This window comes from Haliaeetus albicilla, chromosome 2 (genome assembly GCF_947461875.1).
Source record: "Haliaeetus albicilla chromosome 2, bHalAlb1.1, whole genome shotgun sequence".
In the NCBI taxonomy this organism is placed as follows: domain Eukaryota; kingdom Metazoa; phylum Chordata; class Aves; order Accipitriformes; family Accipitridae; genus Haliaeetus; species Haliaeetus albicilla.
Window position 1 is genome coordinate 66,912,613 of NC_091484.1, and position 22,670 is coordinate 66,935,282.

The following is a 22,670-nucleotide window of genomic DNA, read 5'->3' on the forward strand; positions in this document are numbered from 1 at the left end:
AATAAATAATTGAAATATCTGTAATAAATTAGCTGTCGGATAGTGTTAGTTCATTATCATTGCACTCAGTATCTCAACATTTTATTTTTTACTGCTTGAAATTATGTGAATAACAACTACTGTGGTTAAATTGCAAGATTGTTTTTAACATGATATTACATAACAAAATTGGTATAACTTACTGATTTCTGATAGAATCTGTACTAGATCTGGCAACTTTGCACTGTATCTTGTTTCTTTAGCTAAGAGCTAATGATCTGAAAAATGTGATGTAATGGGAAGAAAAACTATTCACAAATTTGTACTAAAACACTCATGGTAAAGTTCCAGGCATAGCAAGGAGCATTTAGTTGCCTAAACACCAAATAGCAATACAAGATTAGGGGACTTGGCTTCTGTTCCTTTTGCTAGAAAGGATTTATACCCTTATGACTCCTGAGAGATGTATGAAGCTTTGTACTTGAGATAGGTGCCTTCTTCCATCGTTTCTGTTATTCTATTCCATTTTACATTTCATAATAAAATATTCATCAAGGCATTAAAGTTGCTATATAGACTGATAATTAGGACAGTAATCTGAATCCTAGTTCCTGTGCCAACTGGTATTTCACTATGAAGGCAGCCATCAGCTTGGATTCAAATGCCCGTTTTAAAGCAGGTGGTCTCCTAAACTGCTAAACCATAGAGACAGTCTATTTTGGGTCAATGAATATTTCATCATGTCCAAAGTGAAGAGATGGAAAGCAGCATTCTCTGAGAAGCTGGAAATTATCATGGTCACTGCAGAGCCAGAGCAGCAGTTGTGAAGCTTTCAGAGTTTTCAGGCTCCTAAATCCAAATAAGCCCATCTATTGACCTGTGAATTTGAAAATCCTGGAAACCTTCAGGCAAGTTGTAAAGGAGACAGACTCCAAGGGTCTTTGTCCTCTCACCTGTTCATTTATTCATTAATCAGGTGCTAAAGAACTCAGCAGGTACCCTGGCATGTGATTAGAGGGTTTTGAAACATTTTTGGCATGAGCAGATCCATCAAAACCCTACCTGTCTTCTAGTGCAATTTCACAGTGAATTCTGGAAAATATCTTGCTTTCACTGATTCAGCATTCTTCAACAGAAAAAGCAAAATTGTTCGCATTTTCCAAACAGCTAAATGTTTACTTTGCAGGCTTAATTCATTACACCCAGTGTAGCCAGACAGTTCAATGACACACGCTGAAGGAGAACTCTCTATAGAGGAACATGACAGACTGTGTCACTGGCTTCTAATACATGTGTGCTTTGGTGAAGATCATGTTTCTGATATTTGCGTAAACTAGGATGCCAGGGTCTTATTGCTTTGAGTGGGAGGATGAGATGATCCTATCAGCGTGCCAAGTTCCTGTAAGTCATCACTTTCCATTCTCCGTGAAGTGGCATTCCCCTAATCTGGCTGCCAAAAGCTGGTTTCTATTTCGCAGTCCCAAGGACGGTGTAAAATCTCACTTACTTATTACCTTCTTGTTAGGCTAACTGCTGCAAAACCTGTTTCTGATTTGTATGTGGTTTGAACTGGTGGTCAGCTACTAAGAAACTCCCTTTCTCACTCTCTTGCTCTTCTTATTCCACGGCCCCAGCCTTTTCCCCACCCCCCTTTGGGCACACTTCCAAGTGTCAGCAAAATCTGGGTCCCCAGCCACGTACAATATGCATGCGTGCTGTGTTTCATTTTTCTTTCAGCTGGATTGAAATACAAGATATAGAATGGGTACTGACTAGAGTCAAACTTGCTCAGAAAGGTATGGTATTATATTAGACTGTATTTTTTCTGTGGTATTGGCACTTAGATTCATGTAACTTTCACACATAAGGCTTCAGTAACTTTGGAAAAATCAACGCGTATTGCAAGTTGTGCCTGGAACAAGCAGGTGTAATCCTGGGAAGATAAATATAATCCAGTTGCTAGCACTGATTTCTTTAGCATTTTATCAAACTCCCTGTTGTAGCAACAGTCTTATGCTGTTTTTTCCATTCTGCTTAACCAGCAGATGACTCAGTCTACAGACCAAGATAATGTAGTACAATTATAGCATTCAAAATGGTTTATGTGTGACTACTCAAAGCTTGTCTTCACTCTGTTTATTGGCTACCAGCACACTAAGCTAAATGCAAGTTAACAAATTCCTAAAAATACTCCAGGGATGAGTCATCCCTTTCAAAAGGGTTCTGGAGAGTGTTTACCACTGTGATGGTAAGTCACGGGGTAGTAGGGAAGCCAACTTCTGTTACAGAAAGAGACAAGCTTGAGTCAGCCAAATGCTATGTTACAGATTCCGAATGCTTTGCCTGGAAGATGGCTATTATGAGTTAATGTCCTCAAACTTGGGCAGCTAAAGGAGACTGTTAAAGCAAAATTTTCCCAAAGGGTCCACTTATCTTGCAAGCCTGATTTCTGTTGCTTTCCTTAGGAACCCAGGAATTAAGATTTTCTAATTTTTAGAAGAGTTACTCCCAAATCTTAAGTGACTCATCATTTTCAGAAAAAACTGAGGAGTCTGTTTGCTTGGAATTAGATTCTTGACTTTCAACACTGATATTTGAAAATGTGTGTTCAAATTCATTGCATAGATGTGTGCTTGAACATTCTCTGCTACCTGCAGAGCAGACTGAAGTATGTTTTGAAAGAGAGATATTAAAGTGCTGTATCTGTTCCTCCAAAAAACTTTGTGTTTGATAGATCCAGAATTACAGAAGAAGTGTTAGAAACATAATGGTTAATTAACAGTAATAATAACAATAAAATCTAGATGAAATTAACATTGACATTTCAAATTCTGCCCTGTAATAAACACCTAATAAACCATAATAGATATACTCATCTCTCCAGAAGTACTTTAGTCCCAGTATTACTGCTTTCTACTCTGATTTAATCTGATTGAACATTATTTAATGTAAATTAAAGACTGAAGAAATGACCAAAAGCTTCATTTATCACATCTTTCCATTCGCTAAATAATTGTTCCACATTACAGTTTGAACTCTGGCAAATGGCGTAGGCAGGCATGCTCCAGTGTGGTTTAAGGAGTTATCTCCAATCCTACTCAGCAGTGCTCTTCTGATGGAAATTGCCATCCCCACACTTCTGAGACACCATAAGTGGCCATACAGCTACATCATGGGCTCACTTCTGTCACACTTCCGGCACCCTGCTCACCCACCTAATTAACACAGATGGCTTGTGCTCATTAGATGTATTTAGTAGCACCTTTAGATAACTCAGACTTTAGGCTGGAAGAATAAAATCCTGAAGGTATCACTCGATAAACAAATTATCAATTACAGTTAACTTAAAATCATGGGGGGTCTTTCGTATTTGAATCTTGACCCATTGCAAAATATGGCTGTACTCTTCAGATAAATGTGGAAAGACCAGGATAAAAATACTTTTTAGAAATCCTGAATCAAACAGCTGAATATATAGGAGGCTTCTCATAGACCAGTCCTGACACACCCCTCTGTTCATGCTTTGCCTGCTATCTGATAAGCAGCAAAGGGAAAGAAAGGCAGACATTTGTCTTTGCAAATTTGAATAAGGTTTGTGACCAACTAGGTAAATTAAACAGAATTTTTAAAATAGTATTTTGAAAATAGGTGCAGTGTGAATGAGATTATACTCTGCCATCTTCTTCACTGCCATAATTCATTGCAAGCAAACATGTTTAAAATTCCTCACAGGTGACCAGTGAAATGTGTCACATGAAAAGACATGGACTGACATCTTTACCTTCACAGACCAGATAACCTGGATCCTCTGTATGGGAACTACTGACTGCTCAGAGACGGCTACTTAATTTTATTTCACTGTGAAAAAGTTTAGTAAATCCTTATTTCTGCATTAAAATCTTTTTTTTCATGATTGTGCTTGCAATTTAATCATACTTTGTTCCTTGACTCCTCCCTCTCACAGTTATGCTTTAATAAGCGGGCTGGTGCTTGCATTAAGACTGTGTTATAAATCTTTAAGAAAGTAGCCTATGAAAATTCTCACTTGTGCTCACACATGTCTCGTCAGAAGGAAAAGTGTTACCTAAGATGTGCCGCAGCCATGTCTGTAGTGGAGGATCTGGGGAATTGCCTGCTGGAAAGCATTTCTGTGAAGAGTAAATGAAGTTATCTTTAGATAATCTCCTATGATTGAGACTTTGAAACATGCACCAGAAATGTTTGTGATAGTAAAACCTCCCACTTGATCCCTCTCGAGATTTGGAGGAAAAGCTGCTGCACTGAAGTGGTGTGTTACATCACCATGGATGCCCAGCAGAAGTCCATTGCAAACCCTTCGCTTTTAGGTTGGGGTGAACTGAAAGCTCGTAGCTCCTCCAGTTTGTCAGATGATGAATTTGCTGTCCTTCCAGGATGGTGCTTTGAAAGCAGCGCTGTAATGCAGCTTCACAAAGTGAGATGCAAAATAAATGAGCCTGCAGGCAGGATGCTACTTAACAGCCTTCTGGGAGCTGTTCATCAAGGCACAACTCTGCCTCACATCCATCCTCACCACCATCACTGGTTGTAGGGATGGCTTAGAGAGCCCAAATGCATGAGGGGCCAGGAGATAAGTGTTTGAAAACTTTATACTTCAGAGTTTCTCCTCTCACTTTTTTACAGCCAAAGGCAGCCAGCAGGCTGAGAAGACCTCTCACAGGCTTGAGAATGAAAGAAACCTGTAATCTCCCATCTCATTGGAAATTTGGCACACTCCAAACTTACTGGACTAAGAGTTTATGTGGTAAACACATAAGAAAAGAAATAAGTATTAATGAAACATCGGTAATGAGAAATTGATATTAATGAGCACTTGGGCAAGGAGACCACTCAAAAGCCGGTTTGACCTACGAAAAAAATTCCTGATGACTTCCACTTGCCCCCCAGTCCTAACTGAACTTCTGCTAAAGAAAGAGAAACGGGTATTGATGCCAATAAAAATACAGAGCAAAAGTACTACATATGCCTAAACGTGAGTGTCTGCACAAGCCCACCTTTAGATTGTAAGTGTTATATATTCCTACCTCACAACTGGGAGGAATTTACACACTTGTATTTATGTCCACTTAATCCTGTAAGATGGTATGTAAGAACAGACCAATCACAGAATGGGTTTACAAACACTTCTAATTAGGGTTAAAATTTATTGTGATAGCAAATTCAGTTTTACACTAATTTTACTTTCTGTTTTTTCATGTTTCTCACAAATATGTGATAGCGTTACAACAGTGTCCAAACAATAGCAAAAAATATGTTCTGGAATAAAATTATATGCATAGAAAGACTTAGTCCCTCAGAAAAGTGCTTGAAGAAGTCCAAGTACAAATAATTGTCTTATGTGTGTGTGTTTTTCTCAATTGCATATGCATTTTTCTATAATTAAAGCTGCATGAATAACAGTTTTTTCTGTTTGCTGGCAGGTCTAAAAACAGACCCAATCAATGAATGTACAGGTATCAAAGGACATTTAGTATTGATTAAAACCAAAACATTTGGTTTTAAAAAAACTTTTGAAATTAAATATTTTCCTTTTTTTTCCTGAATTTTTAACAAGAACAATTGGCAAAGAGATGAATTAACAAAGTACTTCAGTATGGCTGTACATATATTTTTCACATACAAAGTTCTGCCTGGAAAGGCTTGTACAAATCACAAATTAGGAAGTTACAGCCCATTTAGCAACTGCAGAAAAAAAGTCAGAATTCAGTTGTGTACCAATGTCATCAAGACCTTGTATATGACACATCATTTCCTGTTTTGTGCTTTTTTTCCCCTACTAATTTGTAATATTTTTTCTTCTTTTTTTTTTTTTTTTTAATTTCCATTCTTCTGTTCAGCTTCTGCCCATACCTAGCTTATTTTACTTTGGATGCACATGTGTTAACAGTGAAATCAGATCATTCATGCATTCAAAATCAAAGGGAAAAAACAGTCTTCTGTGCCTCAGCGTTTCTAGGTTTGGTATGATTGGCATTATTATGGTTGGATTGGTTTATATTTTTGATACTCTTCAAGAATTAGTCATCTTGTTGACCTCTTAGGACTGGGAATAACTAAACAAACAAATGGAAGAGAGAACCTTGCTTGGTCTGTTAGACTAAGCAAACGTGACGTGGAAATCACTAGGGTAGGCTCATACATATGCACTGTCAAGGTGCCATCCTGACAAAATGTCTTTTTTCACTACAGTCACACATTCTATACTGTCAGCAAGTCTTAGAAGTGAAATACATGTATTTCATTGTTAGAATTAAAAGGAAAGCTTTAAAATCCTTCTCCACAGCCTTTTTTCAAGAAGGTATTAAGTAAAAATGCTGCTAATGCAAAAGAGAGAAAACGTGCAGGGAAAGGTCAGTGTGATAGGTTTAAAAGTGCTGCTGATGACTCATTAAAGCTAACTGCAATGATGATTTTAAACAGCATCTTTGCTTCCACTGATATCCTGCAGTCTCTCCAACAAGGATCAAAAGCACCAGGGTCTTGACAGAAGATAAACAAATGCATAAAGTTCACAAGTGCTTGAATTCATCCTTCTTCACTGAAACATGCAATTACATCCCCTTAATTAAAATTGCCTTGTTGTATTGCTGTGTGTGCAATAAGAGTCTGAATTAGGAGTGTGCTAGAGGCTCGGGTTCAGATGATGATGATGACAGCAAGGGAGCTGGAGTTCAGGCTCCCTGGGACTGTGGTTCCTGGTGGCCATCGAGGTCTGACCACTGGCAGTGGCTTTAATGGAAACATTTGACACACATCTGCCTATGCTGCTCAGAAGTAATTAAAAATTCGGTCTCTTGGAAGTACTTTATATGGGGCAGTATCTTGACTTTGATTATACTGGAAATGTAATATGCATATCCCTTTCTACAGAAAAGAAAAAAAAAATCAGGTTGCTGTATCAGATACCTGTGTATCAGATGGGTATACTGATGGTGACTGGGCATACAATACTTGTGGTATAAATATGTCACAGTTTTGGGTGGCTCTGCCATCATGCCTCTGCACATTAGGAAGCATATAAGGAGAAACTAAACTCTAAGCTGACCAAAGAAACACAAATTTTAACACAATGAATTTGCATGTTCCATATGTTGGAGGAGGAAGGGAAAACCAGTCTGCAACTGTCTTCCGCCCACCTGGGGCCACTAGCTCTGTTTCCTTCATGTGCTGCAGGAACTTTTTATCAGATATCCCAAATCTCCACTGTGAGCTAGTAACAAGTCTGTGTACATAAAGGAAGAAAAAAGTAGGGGAGGAGGGAACAGGGAAATGGAGACAAAGTGTGAACATCTCAGAAGACAAAGTGTGAACATCTCAGAAAATGGAGAAATATTGCAGAAATTTCCCTGTCTCTCAAACCAAACAAAATGGTTCGAAGAAACCAAACTTCCATCTGATAAGTTGTGATTTTTAATTGTTTGATAGGGAAGGTATTCCTGGAGGAATTTCTAACTTCAAGAGTAATTACCAGCAATGTTTTGACTGCTAATGCCTTTGGGCAGCAATTTGCTTCTGTTTAGTTTTTAGGTACTGTCATGTCAGTCAGATCTGTGCTTGTATTCACAGGCAATTGTATCACCTAAACCAAGGAAAATACATGCTAAAAGGCACGTCTTCCCATCCATGTTTAAGGCAGAGTCATTCCATCCAGCTGCTCTTTTAAGGGCAGAAGACTGAAAGTGTTAATTGGCGAGATGAGAGATTCATTAAGTATGAAGATGATAGGGAACAAATTTCTCCTCTTTGCACAGTTTTATTTACAGACACTGATAGTTCTGTAATTGTTATTTATCATATTTCTTTGCACAACATTAATGAATCAGCATAAAACATTTATTTATGAAGTTCAGCACAATCTCCCACCCTCCCTCCTTCCTTCTATGCATCCATTTTGCAGCTCATCAAAACTAACTGCAATTTCCACCAGTTTGTTCACAGATATCTAGCCAAGAAAAGTTTAGGCAGATATAAAAATCTGTATGTTGGGATTTTGCAGGAGGTGGTGGGAAAATTGTGTTTTGTTTGTTTGTTTTTTTCTTTTGCCAGCTTTGTGTAGTCAGTCTGGTTTCATATATATGTTTATAACTGAAACTTATTTTTACTAGACTTTAAGGGCATATATTATGTTTTGATTTTTTTACTGATTATATGTCTTAGATTAGTATTGAAAATATGAATTTAAAATGGATTTTCTATAGATCTTCTATACACTGATTTAAAATATTTGAAAATGTTCCTAAAATTAACAGTCTTTCTATTTTAGGTCCATCTGTTGCTGCTGTTCCTAAGACCTTGTGATCCCACTTACTAGAATATAGGGAAATTAATTTTCTCCTTTCAGTGGCAGGCTGCTGCACTATGGGGAGATAAAGGACCAAACCAGGTCACTGGTACGTTTTACTCAATAGTTTCAAGTGCAGGATACAGAAGAGCATCTCATTCTTGGAAAAAGACTCCCATCCTGCCCACATACTGCCTCCACGTCAAGCCAGATTTTCTCTTGTGGGAAGGAAGAGCCACAGAGGCAGGAGCATCTCCTCAGCACATAGCACACTTTAGGTATCCTTCTTGTTAGGAGAATTGCAAAACACTAGTACAGGGAAAGAGGAATTTAGGCAGAAAACTCTAAAAGCTACTTCAAAAAGCTACTTTATGTTACCAACTGTAATCACTGGGTTTATTATAATTTAGCACTGTATTAGCACCTAAAGACCCCAGTTCCATGTTCCAGAAATTGTTCAGGTATACAGTGAGTGAACCCATCCCAGCCCTGAAGTGTTCAGCTTCCAGCAGAGAAGTAAAATATTTTCCAGTGTGTTGCAACAGATAGCACGCTAGATTGTCCTTCTACAACTGGACAACCTTGCAATGTCTGGCAAGTGACTTTATCACCTTGTGCCTGTTTCCTATTCATAGATTTGGGCTATGATTATGTCAGTCCATGTTGCAGTGGTTTCAGATCTGCAGGTGCAAGGAGCTATTAAATAAAAAATAATAAAAAAGGAAATTAGGAAACAGTGCTGGCAAATAAGGCAGCATTAAAGAAAACATCTGTAAAGAATCTGGAAATATAAAAGGTCTATCTGTTCCCTTGCCATTTTTTTTTTTTTTTTTTTATGAGAACTGCAAAATAAAATCTTATATAATCTACCAAATGAATCATCAATGAGAAAGAGAGTTCTGGAACAGTGCAGGAGAAACAAAGTCAGTGAAGGTGAAATTGGGAAGCTAGATAAATAGTAAAATTTTCAAATCCTAACCACCTTAATCCCCAGAAAGAATATGACCCTTTTTTTAAAAGCCTTTACCTGTACATTTTCTAGCTTTTATTCATTCTATACTACAGATCTGATTCCTGAAAGTCACCCAAATAAAACTTTTATTTGTACTGGACTTGAACTCCTTCCTTATTCTGCCAGAAATGTTCAGGGTGAAAAAAATCTGAGAAAGTAAGAGATTAAAGATAATGTTAGCTTGTTCCAACTTCAGTAAGTGAAATAAACCCATAGTTTTTCATGTAATGAAATCAGAATATTATAAAACTGTTGGTTCTTTTTGCAGATCCCTACTCTCTTTATCCTTTAAAGAACAGTGAAAATATCTTCTTTACTGGTAGAGAAGGCAAGAAATCTGCAATTTTCTATGTATTCTTAATTTCACAGACAGATCTGGAAGGAAACTTGAAAATTAATGGAAAAACAGAACAGTCACAGCCTGGGTGTTGTGTCTCACGTGGGAGCACACAGAGTAAGTAATCAAGGAGTATTAAGGGGATATTAATCTATGCTTAGTTTGGGATGACTGATAGCATTGCAACCATTGGATTTTTTCAGCAAATAGGACAAGACGTGAAATGTGCAAACTTCACTCCTGTGTCTATGTAACAGCTTGGCCAGGGGCTGAGGTCTCACTCCGTGCTGCAGGGAAGGCAGAGCAGAGGTCCTGGCCTGGCACTTGCATCGCACCAGACAACTGAACATCCCAGCCTGGACTGAAGACTGCGCTTCAGCATTAGCACAACTTTGCACAAATTATAACTCTCCAGCAGGTTTTGCAGGCTTGTTTAGACTGCTACACTGGGAGTGACGCTATCGTGTTCGTTGTGTGTGACGCTGTCATGCTCCTCAACAGCAGCCTGGAGACACCAGCCAGTGGAAGTGCAGAACGCAGTTTGCCCGTCTCTGGTTGCTCCTCAACATTGTGGTGGTTGTTTGCTGATCAGCTGCGCCTGGATCACTGCAGCATACAGTGAGGGAGACTTTACATTCTGCAGATCACTCTTTCAGTTGCAGTGCTGCAGCCCAGATCCTATCACAAGGCCTGAGACAAGAATGAAGAGACTCCAGGAAAAGATCTTTTGCTACCATAAAATCCATTTTGTGTTAACACAATTATTTTCAGTGCCAGAGCAGACTTCACCAGTAGCAGTTAGGGAATATCTGTAGTGTGCTCCACTCTACAGTATAAAAACAGCCCCCGTGGTTCTCATCCTCCCTCTGTTCCTTCTATTTATGAAGGCTGAAACAACAGTTCAGCAATTGTGTGGAGAGATTAAAAATGGGGTGACAATAATCCTGTTAAAGTGCAGCCACCATGCTATACTTTTGTAAGCAGAAAGGCAAATAATGCTGTCATGTTGCAGATTCCCACTGATAGGTGGGGTGAGGTAGAAACACTTCTGCAGGGTTATGTGGAAGTAGGTACTCCACTTTAAAGCAACACCATGGGCGTAGAGACCTTCCATGCTTGTCTAAATAGGCCTCAGTGCAGATCAATTTGCAGCATCATAATCTTAGTGAATAAATCTGGATTAAAAATACTTGATATACCTGAATATAAATATTACTTAAATATAGCAAGCTTAGTGCAATAAAGTAATTTTTCTCAAAAAACTGCATCTCATTCCGCATTGAATGGATCCAGTCTTACCACACTCTATGAGCAGCATGATTCCCCTTGCACAGATGGAGAAATCGACAGTGAGGCAAAATGAATGATTTGTTTCAGATCATGCAGAATTTTATAGCAAAGCTGTAAGTATTTCATTTTACAAATCTATAGCAAAACCATATAACAGCCAACTGCTGCCCTTCAAGTTGCTCTGACTGTCATTCTTTGAGTCATTTGCATTTTCAGTCTGATTAAATATACGTTAAACTGTACTGCCCACCTACAAATCAAATCCATAGTGTTGAAATGGACTATATTAGTTTTTAATACAACTCCATAGACTACTCTGACTTTACACTATGGATAAATTGATGCACCACTTGGCCTCCAGTGAGTTTGACTTTTTATGGGAAAAGTAATATACTGTATTTGTTCCCTGTCCCCAAGAATAGCAGTTTCCATCGTTTCTGTCTTTCAACAGCCAGAAGGTACAGCTGTACTTTTCTGTCCTATCTTATATAACCTCACCTTTTAAAAACTGTGATAGTAGATCTCTGACTAGTTTAAACATTTCTCAATTACAATGTGAAGCTGAGCAGCTCATTCATAGCTATTCATATCCTTCCGTATTTCTTCATCATTCATCATTTAAAAGGCTGTTTCTGAGTTAATCCTCTATGTTCTTTTGTTTCCAGTTGTGAATATTCATTTGGCTTAGGAAAGAGACAAATGTGTATTATCCTTTAAACGGTTCCTCAAGGTTAAATTGGTTGGGAAAATAAAGGATTCCAAAAACCAACGAAACAAAAAAAGTGCTATCCCAAACTCTAGCCTGCACAAACTTGTCTCTTGGCGGTACTGTAAATACAAAGCACTGTCCATGGGAGATTATGAAGATTGTATAATGTGGTAGTCCCTCTTCCTCCGCTATGCTTTTTCATAAGGAACGAAGAGCCATTTTTCTTCTGAAATGAGAAAAACTACAGCTAACAATGCTGACTCTGAACTGATCACAATAGGAGTTCCTAGTTAATATCCCACCAAGGTGAGAAAAAGCAGTTTGCACTTTCCAGAACTACTTTGTCTTCAGAAAAAGGTTGCACTCAAAATAGAATGACCTCAACTGCAGCAATTCACACCCAGCTCAGCTTCTGAAGGCCATGTTAGCAAATAGGAGAGTCTAAAATGAGTGTTTTTCTTTTCTTGTTGTTTTGAATAACTTCTGAAAGACTTCAGGAAGTCTCAAGTTTGATGTATCACAGCCAAATGACAGAGATCCTTTCTCTGAAGTTTTTTTTTCATACGTATGCATCTTTACTGTATAGAAAAGAGATTTAAAACCCAGAGGCTGTGGAGTTCTCCTCCTACCGTGGGAGGCAGCTTCCTTTTATGAACAAATCACTTGAGACTAGATTCTTGCTAAAGCTTCAGGTGGAACCAAGAAGGAAAAGTCCTGCCTTTATATCTCCTCAGGGCTTCTGCTTTAATATTCCTTTAGGTTATAGCAGCAAAGCTTTAATGTGCCACTATATCAATTCTTGTTGATGTGGCATGTAGATAAGGTTTAGGCAAGGCCATCAACAGTTACATGCTAAATATATTGGGCACAGACATGGAAGGCAAGAAATTGCTTAGCTCTGGGTACAATGTCCATTCTGTGCGACCATACTTGATGAAGATTTATAAAACATACTGTAAGGGAAAGTTTTGCTTCAGGGCCAGTCTTTTGCTTACTGTGTCTTTTTATTAAGTGGGGAGAGATGGAACATTACTTTTCATACAGAAGTTAGAGTGAAAAAGATCAAGAAGTCTTTCATCTAATGCTTTTTACTATTGGGTTTTTTAATTCATCATCCATTTTTTGTGGCACTCGATTTTCCCAAACACATGAAGGAAAAGAACACACAGGCAGTATCAAAGTCACTGGATTTTTCTTATCTTTCTGAATTTCATTCTGCTTTCTCTAGCTTTAATCCCTGGGGAGGATGGGGCGGGGGGGAGAAGCTGTGCAGAGAACATTGGCAGGAATAGAGGATGGAGGCAAATCTTACCTTTGCCTATCCCTATGAAGATTGTTGACAAAGTCTATTTCCAAGAATCCTATGTAGTCCATTTGCTTGAAAGGATACATTATTCATATCCTACTAGTCTTGTGGTATGTGCTGTTGGACATTAAGAGGGCTTTTTTTAGGGCTCAGTGAGGAAGGTTTATTACTTTTAAGGCATTTTGCTATTTGACTCTCCCTCCTCCATCCCCTTTCTTGCCTCTTCCACTTGGAAGTGTTACTTTTTCTATCCAGCTGATGTAGCTTTATGAAATAAATGCCTGCAGACATATCTGAAAGTGTACCAAAGTGAGACTGGACAAGATGGGGGAGATTTATTTCAACAAGGCTGCACCAGACCCAAATTCAGATGTCGGTGGAGAGACACCCATAGACACCAGTTCATTAATCCAAGTTGGGTGAAAGGTGCTAGGCTTAGGCACACCAAGGACAAATTGGAATCACTAGAAAATAACAGCTAAATTTTTTTCAAGGACATGAATCCTTAATTCACATAGGCTCTCAGTATTCCTGACATGAAGGTAAATAATTAGACATATAGAGAGAAGTGCTGAGAGGTTTTTAATCTAGTCCTCTGTTCCAGGTTTTGGCCATTTGCATCTCACTGTTTGTCTAAGCTTCTCTGAAACCACATTAGGGATACGGAGTTCTGTAGCCTGCAGTAATCCTAGGAACAGTGACCTAATAAACCCTAGTTTTAGTTAGGTTTGCTAACCACTAGGCTATGGAATCACATTTCCTTTTGCTATGTATTACCAACACCGTGGATAAGAGAAGGGCTTTTTTATTATTATTATTTTAGAGAGAGAGAGTTACATACATGTTTATGTTTATATAGATAGATATAATGATTGTTTCCTTTTTTTTTTAATTTATGATCCATTTCTAATTGTGCTTTTTTTATGTACCTAAGATGAAGTTACAGTGGAAGATAAAATTAAAACCTGCAACTGAGTATTGAAGTCAATAAAAGCTAACTAAATACACTGATACTCAGTTCTTCCGTCACTCTTGCACTGTACTCTGTGCCCTGTTTATTTTTGCTGATCTCTTCAAAGCCTGATCCTCTCCCTGTTGTTGCCAGCAACAATGTAGCAATGCCACCTCTGTGGGCTATTTAAGATAGAATAAGATCTGAGAAGGTAGTTGTGTATGATTTCCATCATGCACAACACCAACCCTGTGGAAACCCTTTCACGCCATTAGAAGAGGGCCATTCCAGACAGGAGAAATGGGACAAATATGAAGGTGATCCATCATTCAGCAGATCCTGTTCTTTAACACTATGGGCAAAAAGTCCAGCAAATACTTCTAGTGCTTCAACTACACCATTATTCCTATAGGGTCTTTATGACTTCCCTGTCTTTCTGGGGGAGAATATCACACCAGTCTCAACCAGGACAGAATGCATGGCGCCTTGCCTATGTTATATCCAGAATGGGCTCAGAGGCAAAAAGAATCAGTCCCTTGAGCTGGAGGCTGTCACACTTCTGAGCTGGTCACTTCAGCACTAATTCGGGTAAATTACGCAAATCACAACTACTTCTGGGATTAAGTGAAAAACATGCAAATTAACCTATAGATCTGTGTAGTCACTTCATCTATACAAAATAAATTGCTAGAAAAAATCACCGTGCCTCAGGGAATCAGAGACCATATCTACTCATAAAGCTCAGGGAAATACAAACTTTTCAGGTTTTACCAACTGGAATTCTTTTCTTTCCTTTCTTGAAAGTGACTTATAAAATCTCCCCCCACATTTGAAAACTCAAGCAATCTTGCTCTATTCACAAAACTTAATTGGCTTGATCTAGACATTCTTGTGTAGTTAACAGTGCAAGAGAAATCTTTCCTTTCAGATAATAATTTGGAAGATTGAAGAAAGATTTAATGTCAACAAATTGAAGTTCCTCTCAAGTTCCTGTAGCTTTTATGAATCTGAATGAAGCACTCCTCAGGTCTTTGAGACTTGTAGCTGAAACTGTAATATATGTCCTGCTTCCAAAGTGACCTTTAAGGTTTTATTTTTTTGATAGGCTGCTGTTCACAGCAGGGAAAAATGGCAGGAGGAGATTTCTTTATGGCAGAATAAAAATGTGTTTACCTAAAGAAAAAGCAATACAGAGTATAGACTTTTATTTCTTTTAAAATGACAGGGAATCAGAAAAGGCTCCTCAAAATGCCTTTGAGGAACTTGGATCACAACTTGTAGGAGAACTCATCAATGCTTGGGGTTAATTCACACATTTTGTTCTTTGAGAGACATTTATTAATATATATTTACCCTTCAGGAAAAATATTAGACTCAGGATTGTTGAAACTATAACTTGTTTCTTTAGTGGTAGCAATGGCCTAGCAGTTCAATTTTATTTAAACAGAAACTAATGTGCTATGGGTCTTTGCCTCCTTGAACTGGCTGGGCAAGTACATTTGGCGAGAGGATTACAGGCCACTACGCAGCTGTCCTGTGTTATACATTTAACGCAGACACAGAAGTTGTGTTTTTTGAGGTCCTAATTAATCTTGGCTTTGGTCATCCCTGAGAGGAATTACAGCAGCCAAAAGCTTGCCATAGAAGCAGAAAGAGGTAATATGCTTTAGCACTGGACTATTCATTTCATCTTTATTTTGGTCAAGGAGGACCAGTGGAACCACGCATTAGGTCTTTCTGTAACCACATCCTCCCATCTAAGTGGGAATTATAGTGTTGTTCCCATGTGTCTTGATGTTCAGCAAAGCACCTCAGGGACTGTGAAAAGAGATACACGATCTTTTCGAAGAATTTTTGATGCTTGTGACACTGGCAAGATTTAGGCGACTGTAGCTGGGGTTCAGATTTCACAGGGAGTTTACCTTTCAGACTTACTGGTCTGGTCAATAAAGTGCTGAGGAAGACTCAGGAAATGTAAGCCTCATTCCCAAACCTGTCTTTGGTTTTCTGGGTGACTTTGGTCTCTTTTCCCCCAGCTTATTTCTTTGTTAATTTTTTGCCATTGAAACATTAATAATGATGCACTGTCCACTATGTTGTGAAGTCTATATAATAGGTTCAATAATAATGAATAGATTTCAAATACGGCATTTTCACCCCAGTGTATAAGTTCTTACATTACCTATATATTTCACCACACACCTGATATGGTGAGTTGCTAACCATCTCCATCAGTGTGTGGCACATTTTCTGTTTAGACTGAAATGGGCAACATTTGAGAGAGTGCTGCAGTATGGCACCCATCAAGAAGAGGTTCACAAGCAGCAATGTCAGCAAGTTTTTATTCGTGCAAACTTGCAACCCCCATGGGTGTTCAGAGTCACAGCCTGTTGAATTCTGAATAAGGAGAAATAGTGAGGTCACAGAGAGAAAAATAATGTGCAGCTTGTAATTCAGTCCAAAGTTCATATGAAAACAGACAAGAGATTTATTATGGCTTTTCAGAAATGCATATGACAGCTAGTTGGTGGTATTTTTGGTAAGGTAGAATTATGCCTATTATCTGTGGAAATCCACAAAACACAACTTTCACTAAATGAGTTTCAAATACCTCACACTCAGCAGGAAAAGAGTAACTGCCAAAGTAGTTATTTAAAGTTACTGAAAACACAGTGTGTGTGGATAAAAACTCCAAGATGATGTAAATCTTTAATATTCCCTGTTCTACCCTTCTGCGTCTGCTTTAATTTACTGTCTTAATTCAACTATGTTAAATCACTGAGCTATGTCATAGAAGTCTTAAAATACAGCTTCTAAGTTTGCAGAATACTGTATCCTGTTTACAGCTTTCCTAACAAATGTCCAGGAAAATCTCAAATTACAATGACTTTGTGGCAGTTCAACTGTCTCTATTTCCACTGTCCTACAAAGTTTCCAAGCAAATAACTGTCCTATGCCTAAATTTTGAACAACTTACTTTTTCTTTATTTGACAGAAAATGCATTAAATTTCTATTAGTTCCATCCATGGTGTATAGCAATTTATTAATGAACCAGTGACACCAAAAAAAACCCAGTCTCCAAAATGAAAAGAAGAATGTATTTCAATTCATCTTAATATAAATGGATGTAGTACAATGAATGACAAAACTTCAGTAGTGCTAAGAGACGTTTGGGATTTGACCCTCCACAGAACATTTCAGTGAAGTGTTTGGTCCTATTGGTGCTCACTGAATTCAGAAATGAGCCTTTATATCCTCTGTACTGAAGGGTAACTATGAAATCAATATCCAATATAGTTAACATCCAGGTAAAGCAATTTCGGTTTCATCATTTCGACAGAGGTTTCATACAGAAATAGTATTGCTACTTAAAGGTAATACATAGAGAAGGATAAATGGATTGAAAACACTATCCCTAGAGAAATTTAAACCCAGACTGTAAGCATTAAGAATATTCCATAGAGGGGAGATGTACTGGATGTACAGGATGCAAATGTACTTTACCATCACAGTGGGCAGTGCTACTTGCCTTGATGTTCACATTTTACAAAGTTCTCAAATGAAAATGGTTTTTTGTATACACAGACTTTGGAATATATACTCAAACTTTGATTCAAATCTTCCAGTCACCCATGAGAGCTGTTTCCAAAAATGCTGGTTTCTTCATGAATAGAGATGGTGGGAGAATATACATGGGAACTTGAGATATCACAGCAGGTTCAAATCTGAAATTATCTCACCCACATTTTATTATTCAAAAATCATTCACAGCCAAGGAACCTGACAGGGGTTTGTTATATTCGATGTGTAAATTTTAACTGCTCTGCATTGCATATGTCTCCACATGTCATAACAACCGGTATTAAATGTTTTATCCCAGAACATCTTAAAGGTATAGCTGCATGCATCTTCCTTTGTCATAATAATAGAGTAATAATAATAGCAATTAACAATAAACAAGATAGATATAGAAAACTTTTAGTACACATGAACATATATACATTTCTCACTGATTTATCTGCAATGTACGCAAACTGTCAAGCTTCCCAGTGTTATTTTATAGGCCTGCCTTCTTTCAAGACTACTGTTATCAGAGAATGACAAATCCATTAGTTCTGGTTGTATCATGCTCTGATGCTCAGCCATCTCAATCTGCTATAGTTGCTGTCTGAGACCTTCTTGGGGGGGAGAACGGGACCCAAAGCACAACAAAATAACTCAAACCCAGGCATTTTGTTTCTCTCTCTTTTCTTGGAGATATGGAAAAAGCTGTCACCCGTCTGTTCATTTTCTATGTCTAAAGTGATACTCTCACGTGACTGGAGGCATCTTAGGATGCCACTGTTTAAAATATTATTGCTCTCCACTGGAGACATGCATGTTATTATTTCCCCTGGATGGCTAACTCCTAGGACCGCTCATTAAATGGATCATTTTACATTGCTTTGTTTGTCTTTTCATAAATCTGAAAGTCCCCAGAGGGAGTAACATCAATTTCTAAGACTTTTGGCATTATTTTTCCAGGTTGAGACTGAATAAAATACCAACAAGTCTCAATTCTGGATTCATTGCTGCTGTTCCCCAATTTAACTTCATTGAATATGGCTCTGAGTTTGATTTTGAATCTTTTGACAAGGCATTTGTTTAACACTATTTTCTACTAAGTCATTAGAATGGCCATAGTGGTAACTTGAGGTGATATAGAAGAGCCTCTGCTTCTATGAAAACTGTTTAAACTCACAGCTAAACTGTTGTTTCCCATCAGACATTATAATTTCAGTTGTCCCATGTTTAATGAAAAAGTCTTCTGTATTCAGGGTGTTTCTGTAGAATTTTGCAGTAAAATTCAGAAAATAATTGTGGGTAAATTCAGAGTAGTTTTTCTGTTTACACTTTTGTGCTGATTTTTAATCCCCTAAAGTCAAATGTAGTCTTACGTTGCTCCTGGTAGCCACTTCTCCAGTGTAGCGACTTGAGCCTGGGTTATTTTGTCTGTTGTGCTGTTTCCTTGATCCTACTATAAAAATCCACCTCTTTTTTTAAAATTATCAATCACTTTTATTTATATATTTTCTGTAAGATCTAAAGATGATCACCATAAGGCCTTCAATGTAAATCCCATCTAATTATGAAGGCTACCCGTTAATCTGATGATACTGCTATTCTCGCAGTTCCCTAAAATCTTTATCCCCACCTCCTATCTTCATCTTTAGTTCTAGTAATGCAGGTTATGTTTGGAGGCCAGGCATTTTAGAAAGTTTCTACTGATGTATACTTCCTCACCACCATTTTACTAAGTGCTTTACCAGGTGTTCTACCAACTCTTCCCAGGTTTATGATCGATTTGCAGATCATACAATTGTATCTGAAAAAGGCTACTTACTCTCTGAGGAAAGTATGGAATGTGGAAGGCTCTTCAGGCAATTATAATATGGTTTGTTTTAGCTGACAATGGGGTTTCAGAAATATGGGTGTATATTTTTTATAAAAAGGGCCTTTGCTACTCTCAGAACAATGATAAATCATATCCATAATCTTTAGGACCAGAAGACTGATGGTGACATAGTGTTGGTGATTAATTACTTAACGGTTTGTGATAGTGTTTTCTGCTTCTTATCCCCTGGCTACTAAAGGGAAAGCACATGAATTGTCCTTGGAGCAGAGACCAAAATTCCTCCTGAAATCCCAAGTCTAACCACCAAGCTGCAACATCATGCCCCACCACGATTGCCCTCTCCTTGCTGCACAACCCAGGTTCAACAGGAAGATAGAGGCTTAGGAAATCTTTCATTTCGCCTAGCCTGGTAACTGGGGATTTCTCCTGAGATGTGGGAGATACAAGCTCAGCTATTACACATGATTGTCCTAGGTGCTTTAACCCGCAGGCTGAAATCTATTTAAATGGGTAGCACAGCCTTCTTCTCAAGTCCTCTGACTCACACTCGGTAATTTCATTGCATTTTAGTCATGTATTAAGCACATCTACCAAATCAATGATTGCAGGAATATGTTTCACTCTTACCCCAAGTCATTAGGACTTCCTTGTAAAAGTAATAGCAGAAATGGAGGTGCTTAAGGATGTGTGAGCACCGACGGCCTCTCAAACCCTAAAGTGGATCAGGAAGGATGATTTTGGATGTGTCTTTCTACAAAATGAAGACATAAGTTCCACCAGAGTTGCACTTTTGCTCATTAAGTGCAATTTTGGATCTCTCACCGAGTATCGGCTTTCTTTAACCAGAGGAAGCTTTGAACAGAAGTCTTTTGTTTGTTTTTGTTTTTTTTTTTTTAAGTCAGTACTTTCATTTTCTGTTAATAGACACTAAAAAAAAAAGTCACTTGTGAAACTTTCTGATACACTTTTGTGTGTGTTTAGTTTCATTTTTGCTCTTTTTATCCCAGGCTCTGGCTGGGAATGGAACCACAGCAACCATAGTGAAGGTCTGTATAACGCTTTAATGTTTGGGACATAAGGAGCCTTTGCTACATCTGTATTGTCAGCACTATTCAAGTTATAAATGGAATCAGGCTTTTTAAAACCATGTGGTACCAAATGTATGTCTTTAGGAAAAACATACATGTTCCCTCCCTACCAAAACTATTAGTTATCAGCACAATATACAGTCTATAGTAATCATTTACACTCTTATGAATTAAAAAGTCATGTATATGGCACAGAAAATCATTACTGTGGGATTCCCTAGTATGTTATAACATTACATAAGACAACACATAACAGAAAAGAAGGACAGAAGTGCTGGCTCTTGTAAATTTAATAACAAAACTTTTTTGTTTTATTTTTATTTTTTTATTTCTATGAATCAGAAGCCTTGAAAGTTTCCAGTTCTTTTTAGCTGTTCCAATGGTTTAATTTATTTGTACTATTTGTAAGAATCAGAAGGAAAAGAAAAAAGGTCTGTTTTCTGAGATTCCTGAGGCTAAAAGCTATTAAGACCCCATCCTAATTAGGAGATAGGTGCTGTTAATACATGATTTCTTCAAGACCTTGAGCTTTATACAGTAAACTAACAATTCCAAGTTTCTTAGAAGACAAACACCAAACTTCTTTTTTATTGGATATTAGTTCACTTCAAGAGGAATAATGTTTCAGAATTTAGCTGTCTGCAAAATACAGCTGGAGTTAGCATTAGAGTTTGGAAAAGCTCAACACCCCAGTTCACAAAGAGAAAGTCTTAGGGTCATCTCTTCGGGTGTGTTTGTGCATGTGTGAGTGTGCATGTGTTTGTGTTTTCTTTCAGTTTGCTTGGATACCGTAAGTGTAAAATTAGTTTTGATTTTTCACAAGTGCTATTCAAATCACAGTAAAGACCTGCAAAGTACATTCCATTAGTCACATAGCAAGTTCTTTGAAAGTAAGGGTTTTTTTTTTCCCCTCTGTGTGTAATGTTATATTCTTGAGAAAAATTGCTACTTCCCCCCCCCCCCCTTTTTTTTTTTCTTTTTTTCCTTTCTGTGGAAACAAAACAAAGCTCTTGGCAAGGCAGCCTGCACTTACAGTCCTCTTCCTTCTCCTTTGTGAGGCGTGATGTCACCACTTGGCACAGGGAAAGCCATTGTTTCGGTGAGACTCCCATAAATGGCCTTTCTGTGCTCCTGATTTACATGTTAAGAAATCGGATGGGAATTGCTTGCCGTGGTGACTCCCACTTTCCTTTCAGTTAAACATCATTTGGTAGTAAATATCCACAGGATACATTGTTATTCATGGTACATCCTGTCTACCACCTAAGCACTCTTTTCTCTTGTTTTCTGGAACTCTCAATTTGAACGGAATTTGCAAAATAAAGCTCTTCTTCCCTTCTCTCCCTTCTCCTCCCTCTCCTTCCAAACATTACAAATGTTGGCTCTGATATTTGAACATTTCAATCCTAGAACAAAGACAACTTGTTTCTTTATTTCAGAAGTAAACTCATAATGGTGGCACACTTCCAGAGTGGTGTACTATTCCTTACAGAATCATATTTACTATGCCTCAGACAAGTCATGGCAAAGCTATTCTGTTTTGAAACTGCTCAGGATTGATTCATTTTATAATCAAGTGTTCCTTTCTGGATTGCAAAAAAGAGTGGGTTTAAATTAGAATATAAAGGAGTTTTTTGTGATTAAAGAGCTAGATAAAACTCACAGAATTTACAGTTCTCCCACAGTCTTCTCTTAGGCTTTGGCAAATAACTTTATCTGAGTTTTTCACCTGTAAAATGGGGAAAATACTTCTCTATGGTTTTGGGGAGTTTGCTTTTTTGTTTGTGGGGTTTTTGTGTTTGGTTGGTTTTTTTGTTTTTTTTTTTTTTTTCTTTTTTAACTGTTTTGAAGCTTTTAGGAACAGAGAGCTCCATGTGTGTACAGGAACTACTACAGTGGATTTGTGATCTCAGATGAGCCCTCCATGACCCATTGTGATAAAATAACTACTAATAATTAAATCCCAAAGAAAGTCAAACTTGGTGGAAGTTCAGATCCAATCTGCATCATTTTCCTCTCTGACACGATAAGCACATTGTGAACAATGGCAAAAAGCCCTCTGACTTTCAAAAACTCAGACCCCTCACTAATGAGTCACATCATTTGGAGTACTACTTAGATCTGTATTCAGGGTTCAGGTAGTTCTCAGCTGCAGGAAAAGGCTTGATGATGTGATTACTTTTATTTTTTTGGAAGCTTTTAAAAATATGCCTATGACGAACATTTGCAATCTGCATTTTTTAGAATGTGATAGGCAGGATCCCTGGTTGATGTAAGTCAA